Consider the following 17,597-nt stretch of genomic DNA (forward strand, 5'->3'; position numbering starts at 1 on the left):
TGTTCCAATTTACATTCCCATCAACAGTGAAAGAGGGTCCCCTGTTCTCCCCAGTCTGTCCAGCAATTATTGTTTGTAGATTTTTTGATCATGGCCATTCTGACAGGTGTGAGGTGATACCTCATTGTGCTTTTGATTTGCATTTCTCCAATAATAAGGAAATTTGAGCACTTTTTCATATGTTTATTGGCCATCTGTATGTCTTCTTTAGAACTTCCCTGTTGGCTCAGATGGTAAAAGGTCTGTCTACAATGTGGGAGACCTGGGTTCAATCCCTGGGTCGGGAAGATTCCCTGGAGAAGAAAATGGCAACCCACTTCAGTACTCATGCCTAGAAAATCCCATGGATGGAAGAGCCTGGTGCAGGCTACTGCCCATGGGGTCACAAAGAGTCAGGACATGACTGAGCGACTTCATTTTCTTATGTCTTCTTTGGAGAAATGTCTACTAAGGTCTTCTGCCCATTTTTTTGATTAGGCTATTTTTTTTTGGGGGGGGTGTGGATATTGAGCTGCATAAGCTGCTTGTATATTTTGAAGATTAATCCTTTGTCAGTTTCTTCTTCTGAAATTATTTTCTCCCATTGTGAAGGTTGCCTTTTAATCTTGTTTATAGTTTCCTCTGCTGTGAACAGACTTTCAAGCTTAATTATGTCCCATTGACTTATTTTTGTTTTTCTTTCCATTACTATAAGACGTAGGGTCTATAAAGCTTTTGATTTCTTTGTCAAATCTGAATGAAATCCTTGTAGGTTAGAGTACTCTTTCCTGCAGGTTTCTCCTTTCATCACCTTAATTATATTATACCATTCCCTTCTGACCAGAGTTTCTGCTGGAAAATCAGCCAATAACCTTATGAAGATTCCCTTGTATGTTATTTGTTGCTTTTTCCTTGTTGCTTTTAGTATTTTTCTTTGCCTTTAACTTTTGTCAGTATGTATCTCAGTGTGGTCCCCTTTGTGTTCATTCTGTATGATATTCTATGAACTTCCTTAAGTGGCTGGTTTTTGTTTTGTTTTTTTTTTTTCATGTTAGTGAAGTTCTGACTATAATATCATCTAACACTTTCTCATAATGTGTCTTTCTCTTCACCTTCTGGAACACCTATAATGTGAATGTTTAACATTGTTCCAGAGATGTCTGAGACTGTCCTCCTTTCTTTTCATTTTTTTTTTCTTTATTCTATTCTGTGGCAGTGATTTATAACACTTTTTCTTCCAACTAGCTTGTTTTTTCTATTGCCTTAATTATTCTGCTATTGGTTCCTTCCCTTGTATTTTTCCTTTCAGGTATTATATAGCTCATCTTTGCTTGTTTGTTCTTCAAATTGTCTAACATCTTGTTAAACATTTATTGTATCTTCTCAATCGGTGTCTCCATTCTTTTGCTGAGATTTTGAATCATCTTTATTATCATTATTTTTTTTTCAGATAGATCAGCTATTTCTTCTACATTTATTTGTTCTTATGGGTTTTTATCATGCCCCTTAGTTTGCATATATTTTCCTGTCATCTAATTTTGCTTAACTTTCTATTTTCTGGTCTGCTTTACACAGACTGCAATATCATAGTCTCCCTTCCTTCTGGTGTCTGCCCCCTGATAGATGAGTTTGTTCCAGAGGTTTGTGAAGGCCTCCTGCTTGGAGTGACTGGTTCTTGCCCTCTAGTAGGTGGGGCCGAGTCTTATCCTTCTGATGGTCAGTGCCGTGTCAAGTGAAGTGAAAGTCATTCAGTCTTGTCCAACTCTTTGTTATTGTATAGTCTGCAGAATTCCCCAGGCCAGAATACTGGAGTGGGTAGCCTTTCCCTTTCCCAGGGGATCTTCCCAACCCAAGGAACAAACCCAGGTCTCCTGCATTGCATATGCATTCTTTACTAGATGAGCCACAAGGGAAGCCCAAGAATACTGGAGTGGGTAACCTATCTCTTCTCCAGTTGGTCTTCCCTACCCAGGAATCGTACCAGGGTGTCCTTCATTGAAGGCAGATTCTTTACCAACTGAGCTATGAGGGAAGCCATGGCAAGGGGTGCGCTTTGAGGTGGTGGCTAGCTTAGAGTTGAAGCAGCCTGTTTTCTGATGGATGGAGCTGTGATCCTATCTTGGTGAATGTTTGGCCTGAGGCTCTCCAGCAGTGGAGGCTGCAGGTTGTTGGGTGGGTATGTCTTGGTGCCAAAATTTGGACCTCTAGGTGAACTCAATCTGATCAGTGTTCCTTGGAGCTTCTGTTACCAGTGTTATTGCTCTCACAGTGAAAGTGTTGAAAGTGTTAGTGACTCAGTTGTGTCCAAGTCTTTGCAACCCCATGGACTGTAGCCCACCAGGCTTCTTTGTTTATGGGATTCTCCAGGCAAGAGTACTAGAGTGGGTTGCCATTTCCTTCTCCAGGGGATTTCCCAACCCAGGAATCAAACCCAGGTCTCCCACCTTGCAGGCAGATTCTTTACCATCTGAGCCACCAGGGAAGTTGGCCCTCACAGTGAGGTATAGATTACTTTGCCTCCCCAGGAGACCCTCAAAAACTTTTAGGTAGGCGTAACCCAGATTTCAATGGAGGTAACGTTATGGGCTGTAAACTGCTTTGTGCTGAGTCCCAGAGCACATGAGACCTTGTGTACTCCCTCTAAGAGTGGAGTCTTTCTTTCCCTCAGCCATGTGGTATGTCTGCACTGACTCCTTTACTAGCCTTCAATGTTAAGTCTTCTGGGGGTTCTTCTGCTCGATGCCAGACCCTCAGTCTGTCTTGGAGTATTATTTTGCGTGGGAATGTCCCTGTGTAGCTTGTGCAGGTTTATAATTTTTTGTTGTGAGTGTTGATTTTTTATTATAGATGTCTCTCAACTTTTTCCTCAGTGTATGTTAGCCATTATCCTTTTGATAGGAGATGTGACTGATGTTGTGTCCAGAGCCTGCAAAGGCTGATATTGAGTAAGATATTCCCTTTTCTCCATCTGTCACTGTGTGTCAGTGGTGGGATCTGTTCCTTACCTGTTATATTAGAGGCCTGCAGATCTATCTCTTAATTGTGTTTCTGATCTGCACTGTGAGATATGTGGGATTGGAACACTCTACTGGGAGTGGGACTGGAATATTCCACTGGGAGGGAAGCCACAAAATATTCCTCTTCTTAAGTTGTTCACCTCTGGGTGTGTTCTGCTATGTCATCTCTTACTTGTTCTGTGAGCTCTCAGATTACCTTGATATTGGTACTGATCTCAGTCCAGTTCAGATCCATTCAGTCGCTCAGTTGTGTGCGACTCTTTGTGACCCCATGATTTGCCGGACGCCAGGCTTCTCTGTCCATCACCAACTCCCAGAGTTCACTCAGACTCAATGTCTATCGAATCAGTGATACCATGCAGCCATCTCACCCTGTTTTGTCCCCTTCTCCTCCTGTCCCCAATCCCTGCCAGCATCAGAGTCTTTTCCAATGACTCAACTCTTTGAATGAGGTGGCCAAAGTATTGGAGTTTCAGCTTTAGCATCATTGCCTCCAAAGAAATCCCAGGGCTGATCTTCAGAATGGACTGGTTGGATCTCCTTGCAGTCCAAGGGACTCTCAAGAGTCTTCTCCAACACCACAGTTCAAAAGCATCAATTCGTCAGCACTCAGCCTTCTTCACAGTCCAACTCTCACATCCATACATGACCACAGGAAAAACCATAGCCTTGACTAGATGGATCTTTGTTGCCAAAGTAATGTCTCTGCTTTTCAATATGCTATCTAGGTTGGTCATAACTTTCCTTCCAAGGAGTAAGTGTCTTTTAATTTCATGGCTGCAGTCACCATCTGCAGTGATTTTGGAGCCCCAGAAAATAAAGTCTGACACTGTTTCTACTGTTTCCCCATCTATTTCCCATGAAGTGATGGGACTGGATGCCATGATCTTCGTTTTCTGAATGTTGAGCTTTAAGCCAACTTTTTCACTCTCCAATTTCACTTTCATCAAGAGGCTTTTTGGTTCGTCTTCACTTTCTGCCATAAGGGTGGTGTCATCTGCATATCTGAGGTTATTGATATTTCTCCTGGCAATCTTGATTCCAGCTTGTGCTTCTTCCAGTCCAGCGTTTCTCATGATGTACTCTGCATATAAGTTAAATAAGCATGGTGACAATATACAACCTTGACGAACTCCTTTTCTTATTTGGAACCAGTCTGTTGTTCCATGTCCAGTTCTAATTGTTGCTTCCTGACCTGCATACAAATTTCTCAAGAGGCAGATCAGGTGGTCTGGTATTCCCATCTCTTGAAGAATTTTCCACAGTTTATTGTGATCCACACAGTCAAAGGCTTTGGCATAATCAATAAAGCAGAAATAGACCTTTTTTCTGCAACTCTCTTGCTTTTTCCATGTTCCATCGGATGTTGGCAATTTGATCTCTGCTTCCTCTGCCTTTTCTAAAACCAGCTTGAACATCAGGAAGTTCATGGTTCTTGTATTGCTGAAGCCTGGCTTGGAGAATTTTGAGCATTACTTTACTTGTGTGTGAGATGAGTGCAATTGTGCGGTAGTTTGAGCATTCTTTGGCATTGCCTTTCTTTGGGATTGGAATGAAAACTGACCTTTTCTAGTCCTGTGGCCACTGCTGAGTTTTCTAATTTTGATGTCATATTGAGTGCAGCACTTTCACAGCATCATCTTTCAGGATTTGAAGTAGCTGAACTGGAATTCCATCACCTTCACTAACTTTGTTCATAGTGATGCTTTCTAAGGCCCACTTTACTTCAAATTCCAGGATGTCTGGCTCTAGGTCAGTGATCACACCATCGTGATTATCTGGGTTGTGAAGATCTTTTTTGTACAGTTCTTCTGTGTATTCTTGCCATCTCTTCTTAATATCTTCTGCTTCTGTTGGGTCCATTCCATTTCTGTCCTTTATCGAGCCCATCTTTGCATGAAATGTTCCCTTGGTATCTCTAATTTTCTTGAAAAGATCTCTGGTCTTTCCCATTCTGTTGTTTTCCTCTATTTGTTTGCATTGATCGCTGAGGAAGGCTTTCTTATCTCTTCTTGCTATTCTTTGGAACTCTGCATTCAAATGCTTATATCTTTCCTTTTCTCCTTTGTTTTTTGCTTCTCTTCTTTTCACAGCTATTTGTAAGGCCTCCCCAGACAGCCATTTTGCTTTTTTGCAATTCTTTCCCATGGGGATGATTTTGATCACTGTCTCCTGTACAGTGTCACGAACCTCAGTCCATATTTCATCAGGCACTCTGTCTATCAGATCTAGGCCCTTAAATCTATTTCTCACTTTCACTGTATAATCATAAGGGATTTGATTTAGGTCATACCTGAATGGGCTAATGGTTTTCCCTACTTGCTTCAATTTAAGTCTGAATTTGGCAATAATGAGTTCATGATCTGAGCCGCAGTCAGCTCCTGGTCTTGCTTTTGTTGACTGTATAGAGCGTTTTTGTAGACTGTATAGAGCTGAGATATTTGCACTGATCTCAGCCCCATCTTGTCTGTAGATATGCCAGCAGTTGGTGCTAGTGTCTATCAGATGTTTTTGCCAAGCCACCAGCATAGGTCCTCTTATGTCAGGCCCCAGGGTTGCAGTAATCATGGATCTGGACCCACGGTGGGTAGCCAGACTCTGCCTACTGTGGGGGCGGCTGAGGCTCTAGCTTGGCCCAACACCCACATGTATGTGCCCACAAAGTCTAAAAAGACTAAAGCCAGACACATCTTGGCTGCAGAAGCACTTGCTTTCCTTCCAGATGTTTACAAAGCCAATTTCAGGGGTGTCAATTCACAATTTTCACAGCTATGAGGAGAGGTTTTAGTTTTCCCTCATTAGCTGCACTGCCTCTGGGCCTCAGCTTTGTTTTCAGCCCTACTGATGTATTAAGACCACCAAAAGAGGTCTACTCTGGAGGCTACCCCAGAGCACAGGAGTCTGCCCTGGCAGAGATGAAGGCAGTATCAGCCAGGTTTTCCGGAACCCTGGTGGGGATTATTACGTGGTGTAGCTAGTGGCTGTGGTTCCAAGAGAGCTAGCCCTTATGAGGGCACTTTCTAGTGCCCAGGGAGGCAGGGCCAGTGCACTGAGTGAGAGGCTATAGTGACTGCAATGTCTTTTTTGCCTCATTCAACAAAGATGCTTCACTTCTATGGTGGCCCAGGTTTCCTTCACAAGCATTCACATTTGTGGATTTTCTTACCCCCATCCTCTCAGTCTGTCCCTATGCAGCCAACAGCAGTCCTCTCCTCTCCCTAGGCTTGCTTTTCCAACCCCACATTTCAGCACCCAGTCACCATCCACACCAGTACATACATATCTCAGGCTGGGGCATGAAGGGCTGTTGCACAGACCACCTGTGTATTACTCTGTCCTGCCTGCCACAGACTTATTGCTGTACTCTCCTCTGATAGCCTCAAGGCTCTTCTTCTTTCCCAGCTTAGGCCCCTCCTGGTAAAGAGGGCTTCCTTGGATTGCAGGAACTTCTCTCCTCTAGCTTCCCTTATGCAGGTGTGCTGGTCCCATCCTGCTTCCTCTCCTGTTACTATTTCCTTCTTTCTTTTGCCTTACTCAGTTTTGCAGGGATTTTTTTTTTGCCCTTTTAGGTCCTCTGCTAGTGTTCAACTGATGATCTTTGAGAACTGCTCCATTTGTTGATGTATTATTTGAAAGGTTGTTGCTGAATGAAAAGATGCTGGGATTCTTGGCCTCCAGAGGAGAAGAATTCAATCCGAGGCCAAAGATGGGGCTTGATCACTCAGAACTTTTGTGTAATAAAGTTTTATTAAAGTATAAAGGAGATAGAGAAAGCTTCTGACATAGGCATCAGAAGTGGGCAGAAAGAGTGCCCCCCTGCTAGTCTTCAGCTGGATGATATATAGTCACTAGCAGTCTGTTAATGAAAGAAAGGAATGGAGAGTTTTTATCATAAATGGATGTTGAATTTTGTCAAAGGCTTTCTCTGCATCTATTGAGATAATCATATGGTTTTTATTTTTCAATTTGTTAATGTGGTGTATTACATTGATTGATTTGCAGATATTGAAGAATCCTTGCATCCCTGGGATAAAGCCCACTTGATCATGGTGTATGATCTTTTTAATGTGTTGTTGGATTCTGATTGCTAGAATTTTGTTAAGGATTTTTGCATCTATGTTCATCAGTGATATTGGCCTGTAGTTTTCTTTTTTTGTGGGATCTTTGTCAGGTTTTGGTATTAGGGTGATGGTGGCCTCATAGAATGAGTTTGGAAGTTTACCTTCCTCTGCAATTTTCTGGAAGAGTTTGAGCAGGATAGGTGTTAGCTCTTCTCTAAATTTTTGGTAGAATTCAGCTGTGAAGCCATCTGGACCGGGGCTTTTGTTTGCTGGAAGATTTTTGATTACAGTTTCAATTTCCGTGCTTGTGATGGGTCTGTTAAGATTTTCTATTTCTTCTTGGTCCAGTTTTGGAAAGTTGTACTTTTCTAAGAATTTGTCCATTTCTTCCACGTTGTCCATTTTATTGGCATATAATTGTTGATAGTAGTCTCTTAGGATCCTTTGTATTTCTGTGTTGTCTGTTGTGATCTCTCCATTTTCGTTTCTAATTTTGTTGATTTGATTTTTCTCCCTTTGTTTCTTGATGAGTCTGGCTAGTGGTTTGTCAATTTTATTTATCCTTTCAAAGAACCAGCTTTTGGTTTTGTTGATTTTTGCTATGGTCTCTTTTGTTTCTTTTGCATTTATTTCTGCTCTAATTTTTAAGATTTCTTTCCTTCTACTAACCCAGGGTTCTTCATTTCTTCCTTTTCTAGTTGCTTTAGGTGTAGAGTTAGGTTATTTATTTGACTTTTTTCTTGTTTCTTGAGGTGTGCCTGTATTGCTATGAACTTTCCCCTTAGGACTGCTTTTACCGTGTCCCACAGGTTTTGGGTTGTTGTGTTTTCATTTTCATTCGTTTCTATGCAAATTTTTATTTCTTTTTTGATTTCTTCTGTGATTTGTTGGTTATTCAGCAGCGTGTTGTTCAGCCTCCATATGTTGGAATTTTTAATAGTTTTTCTCCTGTAATTGAGATCTAATCTTACTGCATTGTGGTCAGAAAAAATGCTTGGAATGATTTCTATTTTTTTGAATTTACCAAGGCTAGCTTTATGGCCCAGGATGTGATCTATCCTGGAGAAGGTTCCATGTGCGCTTGAGAAAAAGGTGAAATTCATTGTTTTGGGATGAAATGTCCTATAGATATCAGTTAGAAGGAACATACCTCAACATAATAAAAGCTATATATGACAAACCCACAGCAAACATTATCCTCAATGGTAAAAAATTGAAAGCATTTCCTCTAAAGTCAGGAACAAGACAAGGGTGCCCACTTTCACCATTACTATTCAACATAGTTTTGGAAGTTTTGACCACAGTAATCAGAGCAGAAAAATAAATAAAAGGAATCCAAATTGGAAAAGAAGAAGTAAAACTCTCACTATTTGCAGATGACATGATCCTCTACATAGAAAACCCTAAAGATTCCACCAGAAAATTACTAGAACTAATCGATGACTATAGTAAAGTTGCAGGATATAAAATCAACACACAGAAATCCCTTGCATTCCTATACACTAATAATGAGAAAACAGAAAGAGAAATTAAGGAAACAATTCCTTTCACCATTGCAACGGAAAGAATAAAATACTTAGGAATATATCTACCTAAAGAAACTAAAGACCTATATATAGAAAACTATAAAACACTGGTGAAAGTATTCAAAGAGGACACTAATAGATGGAGAAATATACCATGTTCATGGATTGGAAGAAGCAATATAGTGAAAATGAGTATACTACCCAAAGCAATTTATAGATTCAACGCAATCCCTATCAAGCTACCAACAGTATTCTTCACAGAGCTAGAACAAATAATTTCACAATTTGTATGGAAATACAAAAAACCTCGAATAGCCAAAGCGATCTTGAGAAAGAAGAATGGAACTGGAGGAATCAACCTACCTGACTTCAGGCTCTACTACAAAGCCACAGTTATCAAGATAGTATGGTACTGGCACAAAGACAGAAATATTGATCAATGGAATAAAATAGAAAGCCCAGAGATAAATCCACGCACATATGGACACCTTATCTTTGACAAAGGAGGCAAGAATATACAATGGATTAAAGACAATCTCTTTAACAAGTGGTGCTGGGAAATCTGGTCAACCACTTGTAAAAGAATGAAACTAGACCACTTTCTAACACCATACACAAAAATAAACTCAAAATGGATTAAAGATCTAAACGTAAGACCAGAAACTATAAAACTCCTAGAGGAGAACATAGGCAAAACACTCTCCGACATACATCACAGCAGGATCCTCTATGACCCACCTCCCAGAATATCGGAAATAAAAGCAAAAATAAACAAATGGGACCTAATTAACCTTAAAAGCTTCTGCACATCAAAGGAAACTATTAGCAAGGTGAAAAGACAGCCTTCAGAATGGGACAAAATAATAGCAAATGAAGCAACGGACAAACAACTAATCTCAAAAATATACAAGCAACTCCTACAGCTCAACTCCAGAAAAATAAACGACTCAATCAAAAAATGGGCCAAAGAACTAAATAGACATTTCTCCAAAGAAGACATACAGATTGCTAACAGACACATGAAAAGATGCTCAACATCACTCATTATCAGAGAAATGCAAATCAAAACCACTATGAGGTACCATTTCACACCAGTCAGAATGGCTGCCATCCAAAAGTCTACAAATAATAAATGCTGGAGAGGGTGTGGAGAAAAGGGAACCCTCTTACACTGTTGGTGGGAATGCAAACTAGTACAGCCACTATGGAGAACAGTGTGGAGATTCCTTAAAAAACTGGAAATAGAACTGCCTTATGATCCAGCAATCCCACTGCTGGGCATACACACTGAGGAAACCAGAGGGAAAGAGACACGTGTACCCCAATGTTCATCGCAGCACTGCTTATAATAGCCAGGACATGGAAGCAACCTAGATGCCCATCAGCAGATGAATGGATAAGAAAGCAGTGGTACATATACACAATGGAGTATTACTCAGCCATTAAAAAGAATACATTTGAATCAGTTCTAATGAGGTGGATGAAACTGGAACCTATTATACAGAGTGAAGTAAGCCAAAAGGAAAAACATAAATACAGTATACTAACGCATATATATGGAATTTAGAAAGATGGTAACAATAACCCGGTGTACGAAACAGCAAAAGAGACACTGATGTATAGAACAGTCTTATGGACTCTGTGGGAGAGGGAGAGGGTGGGATGATTTGGGAGAATGGCATTGAAACATGTAAAATATCATGTAAGAAACAAGTTGCCAGTCCAGGTTCAATGCACGATACTGGATGCTTGGGGCTAGTGCACTGGGACAACCCAGAGGGATGGTATGGGGAGGGAGGAGGGAGGAGGGTTCAGGATGGGGAACACATGTATACCTGTGGCGGATTCATTTTGATATTCGGCAAAACTAATACAATTATGTAAAGTTTAAAAATAAAATAAAATTAGGAAAAAAAGAAAAAAAAAGAAAAAAAGGAATGGCTTAAAACTCAGAATGGCAGCAAGCCCCTCACCCATAAGGTGCATTTTGGGATGATCTTGGCACCAGATGATTCATCCTGGGCCAGAAAATGATTAACTTGAATCTTGTAGAAGGACAGATTACCATACAAAGAGTTTTGTTTACATAGATTAGGGGAACAATATCTGAGTATAACATACTGGTTTGTCAAGTAGGTTCTGTTTGGTGTAAATGCATAGACATTAACATAGCTTAAGACAAACATTTCCATAAGAAAAATGCATTGGTTATCTCAAGGTTTGAGAATAGTTAACTTCAGGTGAAACTAGGTGTCATTATGACAACAGTATTTTAAGGTAAATCTCTTTTTAAATTTGTATAGAGAAGAAAAAAAAATATATCGCTAGTTTTTTCCTTCCTGCCGCTTAAGAGAGATAAAAATGTCTGACACTTGCAGGCTATTTCCTCTGTTTAGAGACCCCTGGCTTTCCTGCCTGTTACCCTCTCATTATTTTTGATGTATTTCTGGGGAGAGATGAACTCTGCATCCTCCTACTCCTCTGCCATTTTGACCCCAGCCTATAATTATTCTCTTTTCTTCATCTTTCAGTTTCTTCCCTTGTAGTTTGATTACATTCTTTAGTGTCATGCTGTGTTACCATCTCTCTAGTTTTTGTGTATCTATTGCTAGCTTTTGATTTGTGGTTATTCTTGAGGTCATGTATACTTGTGCAAAAATATATCTGATCTTCCCTGGTGACTCAGACAGTAAAGAAACTTCCTGCAATGTGGGAGACCTGGGTTTGATCCCTGGGTTGTGAAGATCCCCTTAATGAGGGCGCAGCAACCCACTCCAGTAGTCTTGCCTGTAGAATCCCCATGGACAGATGAGACTGGGGGGCTACAGTCCATGGGGTCACAAAGAATCAGACATGACTGACTGACTCAGCAGAGACACAAATATATGTACTTGTTTAGAACTAATAGTCATATATGTTCACATTCTAAAAGATGTACATTTTTTACTCCACCTTCTCATTTTGTGTATTTGATGTCAACACTCATATCCCTTGTTTATTGTATGCATAGTTGATTTTTCTATTTTAACCTGGGCACTAATCTATTTAAGGTGTTAATCTACAGACTTAACTGTATATTTGCCTTTTTCTGTGAGATTTCCTTTCCTATATTTCTAAATTCTTCTTGTGGCTTTTTTTCTTTTTCAGTTAAATGAAACACTTTAATAGTTCTTCTAATGTTAGTTTAGTGATGATGAACTCTTTCAGTTTTGGCTTCTCTGAAAAATTCTCTTAATTCTGAATGATAACCTTGCTAGGCAGAGTGTCCTATATTTTAGACTTTTTCCTTTCATTATTTTAAATGCATCATGGTACTCCCTTTTGGCCTGCAAGATTTTTGTTGTAATGTTAGCTGATAGCCATAAATAGTTCTGTTGTGTCTTTAGGTAAATTTATCCCTAAGTATTTTATTCTTTTTGTTGCAATGGTGAATGGGATTGTTCCCTTACTTTCTCTTTCTTATTTATAATTTTTCATGTATAGAAGTTTAAGGGATTTCTGTGTATTAATTTTGTATCGTGTGATGTTACTGTATTCATTAATTATGTCTAATAATTTTCTTATGGCATCTTTAGGGTTTTCTATGTAAAGAATCATGTCATTTGAAAGCAGCGAGAATTTTACTTCTTATTTTCAATCTGAATTCTCTTTATTTCTTTTACTTCTCTGATTATTGCGCCTAGGACTTACAAAACTATGTTGAATAATAATGGTAAAAGTGGGCGCACTTGTCTTGTTCCTGATTTTAGAGGAAATGCTTTCAGGTTTTCATCACTGAGGATAGTGTTTGCTGTGGGTTGGCTGTACATAACCTTATTATGTTGAGGTATGGTATTTATGTGTCTAATTTATGAAGAATTTTTATCATAAATGAGGGCTGAATTCTGTCAAAAACTTTCTCTGCATCTACTGAGATGAATACATGGTTTTAATCTTTCAATATATTAATATGTCATATCACATTGGTTGATTTGCATATATAAAAGAACATTTGCATCCCAGGGATAAAAACCACTTCATCATCACGTATGATCCTTTAAATGTGTTGTTGGATTCTGTTTGCTAAAATTTTGTTCAGGATTTTGAATCTATGTTTATTATGTTATTAACAAGTAATTTTAATTTTTGTGACATCTTTTTTCTGGTTTTGGTATTAGGGTGATGGTGGGCTTGGAGAACGTGTTTGGGAATGTTCCTTCTTCTGCAGTTTTCTGAGAGAGTTTATGCGGGATAGGTGTTAGATATTATCTAAATTTTTGGTAGGATTTGGCTGTAAAGTCATCTGGCACTGGGCTATTGTTTGTTGGACTTTTTTATTATTAATTTGATGAATTTGTGGGGGAGAAAGTGGTCTCCCCATCCTATCCCTTGACCATCTGGATTGATTGTATTCTTTGCAGTCAAAGAGGGAGAAGTTCTATGCAGTCAGCAAAAATGAAACCAGGACCTGAATGTGGCTCAGATTATGAACTCCTTATTGCAAAATTCAGACCTAAATTGAAGAAAGTAGGGAAAATAACTAGACCATTCAGGTATGACCTAAATCAAATTCCTTATGATTATACAGTGGAAGTGACCGATAGATTCAAGGGATTAGACCTGATAGACAGAATGTCTGAAGAATGGACAGAGGTTCATGACATTGTACAGGAGACAGGGATCAAGACCATCCCCAAGAAAAATAAATGTAATAAGGCAAAAATGTTGTCTGAGGAGGTCTTACAAATAGCTAAGAAAAAAAGAGAAGCTAAAGGCAAAGGAGAAAAGGAAATATATACCTATTTGAATGCAGAGTTCCAAAGAATGGTAAGGAGAGATAAGAAAGCCTTCCTCAGTGATCAGTGCAGAGAAATAGAGGAAAACAATAGAATGAGAAAGATTACAGAACTCTTCAGGAAAGTTAGAGATACCAAGGCAAATTTTCAAGCAAAGATAGGCACAATAAAGGACAGAAATGATATGGACCTAAAAGAAGCATAAAATATTAAGAAGAGGTGACAAGAATACACAGAAGAACTATACAAAAAATATCTTCATGACCTAAATAACCATGAAGGTGTGATCACTTACCTAGAATCGGACATCCTGGAATGTGAAGTCAAGTGAGCCTTAGGAAGCATCACTACAAACAAACCTAGTGGAGGTGATGGAATTCCAGTTGAGGTATTTCAAATCCTAAAAGAAGATGCTGTGAAAGTGCTTCACTCAATATACCAGAAAATCTAGAAAATTCAGCAGTGGCCACAGGACTGGGGAAGGTCAGGTTTCATTCCAATCCCAAAGAAAGGCAATGGCAAAGAATGTTCAAACTACAACACAATTGCATTCATCTCACACCCTAGCAAAGTAATGCTGCAAATCCTCCTAGCCAGGCTTCAACAGTTCAAGTGAACCATGAACAGGTTCAACTTCAGGTGAACCGTGAAATTCCAGATGTTCAAGCTGGTTTTAGAAAAGGCAGAGGAACCAGAGATCAAAATGCCAACATCTGATGGATCATCGAGAAAGTAAGAGAGTTGCAGAAAAACATCTAATTTTGCTTTATTGACTATGTCATAGCTTTTGAAAATGTGGATCACAACAAACTGTGAAAAATTCTTAAAGAGATAGGAATACTAGACCACCTGACCTGCCTCCTGAGTAATCTCTATTCAGGTCAAGAAGCAACAGTTAGACCTTGACGTAGAATAACAGACTGGTTCCAAATCGGGAAAGGAGTACACCAAGGCTATATATTGTCAACCTGCTTATCTAACTTATATGCAGGGTACATTATTTGAAATGCCAGGCTGGATGAAGGACAAGCTGGAATCAAGATTGCTGGGAGAAATAACAATAACCTCAGATACACAGCTGACATCATCCTTATGGCAGAAATCAAAGAAGAACTAAAGAGCCTCTTGATGGAAGTGAAAAAGGAATGTGAAAAAGTCGTCTTAAAATTCAATGTTGAGGAAACTAAGATCATGGCATCTGGTCCCATCACTTCATGACACAGAGATGGGGAAACAATGGAAACAGTGAGATATTATTTTTCTGGGCTCCAAAATCACTGCAGTTGGTGACTTCAGCCATGAAATTAAAAGATGCTTCCTCCTTGGAAGGAAAGCTATGACAAGCCTAGACAGCATATTAGAAAGCATAGACATTACTTTACCAGCAAAGGTCCATCTAGTCAAAGCTATGTTTTTTCCAGTAATCATGTACAGATGTGAGATTTGGACTATAAAGAAAGCTGAGCACCAAAGAATTGATGCTTTTGAACTATGGTGTTGGAGAAGACTCTTGAAAGTCCCTTGGGCTGGAAGGAGATCCAACCAGTCCATCTTAAAGGAAATCAGCCCTGAATATTCATTGGAAGGACTGATGCTGAAACACCAATACTTAGGCCACCTGATACCAAGAACTGACTCATTGGAAGACCCTGATGCTGGGAAAGATTGAAGGCAGGAGGAGAAGGGGACAAAAGAGGATGAGATATTGTATGGCATCACTGATGTGATGAACATGAGTTTGAGCAGGCTCTGGGATTTTGTAATGGACAGTGAAGCCTGGCATACTGCAGTCCATGGGTTTGCAAAATATTGGACACGACTGAGCAACTGAACTGAGTTTTTTTTTTTTTTTAATTACAGTTTTGATTTCTATGTTTGTGGTTGGTCTGTTCACATTTTCTATATATTCCTGGTTCAGTTTTACAAGGTTACATTTTTATAAGAATGTCTCCATTTCTTCCATTTTGTCTATTTTATTGCCATATAGTTGCTCATAGTATTCTCTTATTAATCTTTCTATTTCTGTATTGTCTGTTGTAACTTCATCCTTTTATATCAAATTTTATTGTATTGAGTCTTCATTGTTTTTTTCTTGATTAGTCTGGCTAATAGTTTGTCAATTCTATTTATATTCCCAAACAACCAGCTTTTAGTATTATTGATCTTCTCCATAGTCTCCATTTATTTTTCATTTATTTATGCTCTGATCTTTATCATTTCTTTCCTCTACTATCTTTGGGATTTTTTGGTTCTTTTTCTTATTGCTTTAAGTGTACAATTAAGTTATTTATTTGATGTCTCTCTTGTTTCTTGATGTTGGTTCTTATGGCTAAAAGATTAGCCTTGTTTTTACTGCATCTCATTGGTTTTGAGTTGTGTTTTATCGTCACTTGTTTCTAGGCATATTTTGATTTCCTTTTTGATTTCTTCAATGATCTGCTGGTTATTCAGAAGTGTACTTTTTAATCTCCATGTATTTGTGTTTTTTGTACTTTTCCCCTGTAGTTAACATCTAATCTTACACTCTTGTGGTCAGAAAAGATGCTTGAAATGATTTCATTTTTACAATTTTAACAAGTCTTGATTTGTGGCCCAAAATGTGATCATGGAAAAAGTTCCATGTGCACTTGAGAAAAAACTTGTATCTATTGTTTCTGGATGAAATGCCCTACAGGTATCAATTAGTTCCAACTGGTCCAATGTATCATTTATTTTTTATTTTATTTTATTTCTTTTTCTTTTTTTTTTTACTTTACAATATTGTATTGGTTCAGGATGGGGAACACGTGTGCACCCATGGCGGATGCATGTTGATGTATGGGAAAACCAGTGTATCATTTAAAACTTGTGTTTCCCTATTGATTTTCTATCTGGATTATCTGTCCATTGGTGTGAGGGGGATATTAAATTCTCCCAGTATTTTTGTGTTACTGGCAATCTCCCCTTTAATAGTTGTTACCATTTGCCTTATGTATTGAGGTATTTCAATGTTGAATGCATATATATTTATAATTATTTTATCTTCTTTTTGGATGGATCATTATGTTTGGTTCTTCTTTGTCTCTTGTAGTCTATTTTATCTGATATGAGTATTGCTACTCTTGTTTTCTTTTGATTTCCATTTGCAGGGAATGTCTTTTTCCAGCCCCTCACTTTCAGTCTGTACATATTCATAGGTCTGAGGTGGATCTCTTGTAGACAGCATACATAGAGTTCTTATTTTTGTGTCCATTCAGCCAATCTGTGTCTTCTGGATGGAGCATTTATCCCCTTTACATTTATTGTAATTATTGATATGTATGATCCTGTACTGTAATTATTGCTGTGTATGATTCATTTTATTGTTTTGGGTTTCTTTTTGTAAGTTTTTTGTTTTTTTGTTTGGTGCTTCCTGTCTAGAGAAGAGCCTTGTTATTTTTTGAAAAGCTGGTTTGATGGTGCTGAACTCTTTTAACTTTTGCTTGTCTGTAAAGCTTTTGATTTCTCCTTCGAATCTGAATGAGGTCATTGCTGGATAGAGTAATCTTGGTTGTTGCTTTTCCTTTTCATCACTTTAAGTATATCTTGCCATTCTTTTCCGGCCTGTAAAGTTTCTGTTGAAAGATCAGCTGTTAGCTTTATGTATGTTAGCTTTATGTATGTCAGCTTTATGTATGTTAGCTTGTATGTTACTTGTTGCTTTTCCCTTGCTGCTTTCAATATGTGCTATTTGTGTTTAATTTTTATTAGTTTGATTAATACATATATTAATGTGTTTCTCTTTGGGTTTATCCTGTATGAGATTCTTTGAATTTCCTTGACTTGGTTGGCTATTTCCTTTCACAGATTAGAGAAATTTTTGAATATAATTGCCTCAAATATTTTTCCTGCCTTTTTTGGTTTGTTTTCTTCTGGGACACATATGATTTGAATATTTGCATGCTTAATGTTGTACCAGAAGTCTCTGAGATTGTTCTTATTAATTTTTATTCTTTTTTTCTTCATTGCATTCTGCTTCAAATAGTTCCACCATTCTATCTTCCAGCTCACTTATCCATTCTTCTGCCTCAGGATTCTACTGTTGTTTCCCTGTAGTTTATTTTTAATCTCAGTTATTGCATTGTTGATTGATTATTTTTTAATTCTTCTAGACCCTTGTTATATACTTATTGCAACTTTAAAGTCTGTGCCTCCAATCTATTTATCTGTGCCTCCATTTTATTTTCAAGGTTTTGGAACATCTTTACTATCATTACTCTG

The sequence above is a fragment of the Bos indicus x Bos taurus genome, chromosome X (assembly GCF_003369695.1).
Source record: "Bos indicus x Bos taurus breed Angus x Brahman F1 hybrid chromosome X, Bos_hybrid_MaternalHap_v2.0, whole genome shotgun sequence".
In the NCBI taxonomy this organism is placed as follows: Eukaryota; Metazoa; Chordata; class Mammalia; order Artiodactyla; family Bovidae; genus Bos; species Bos indicus x Bos taurus.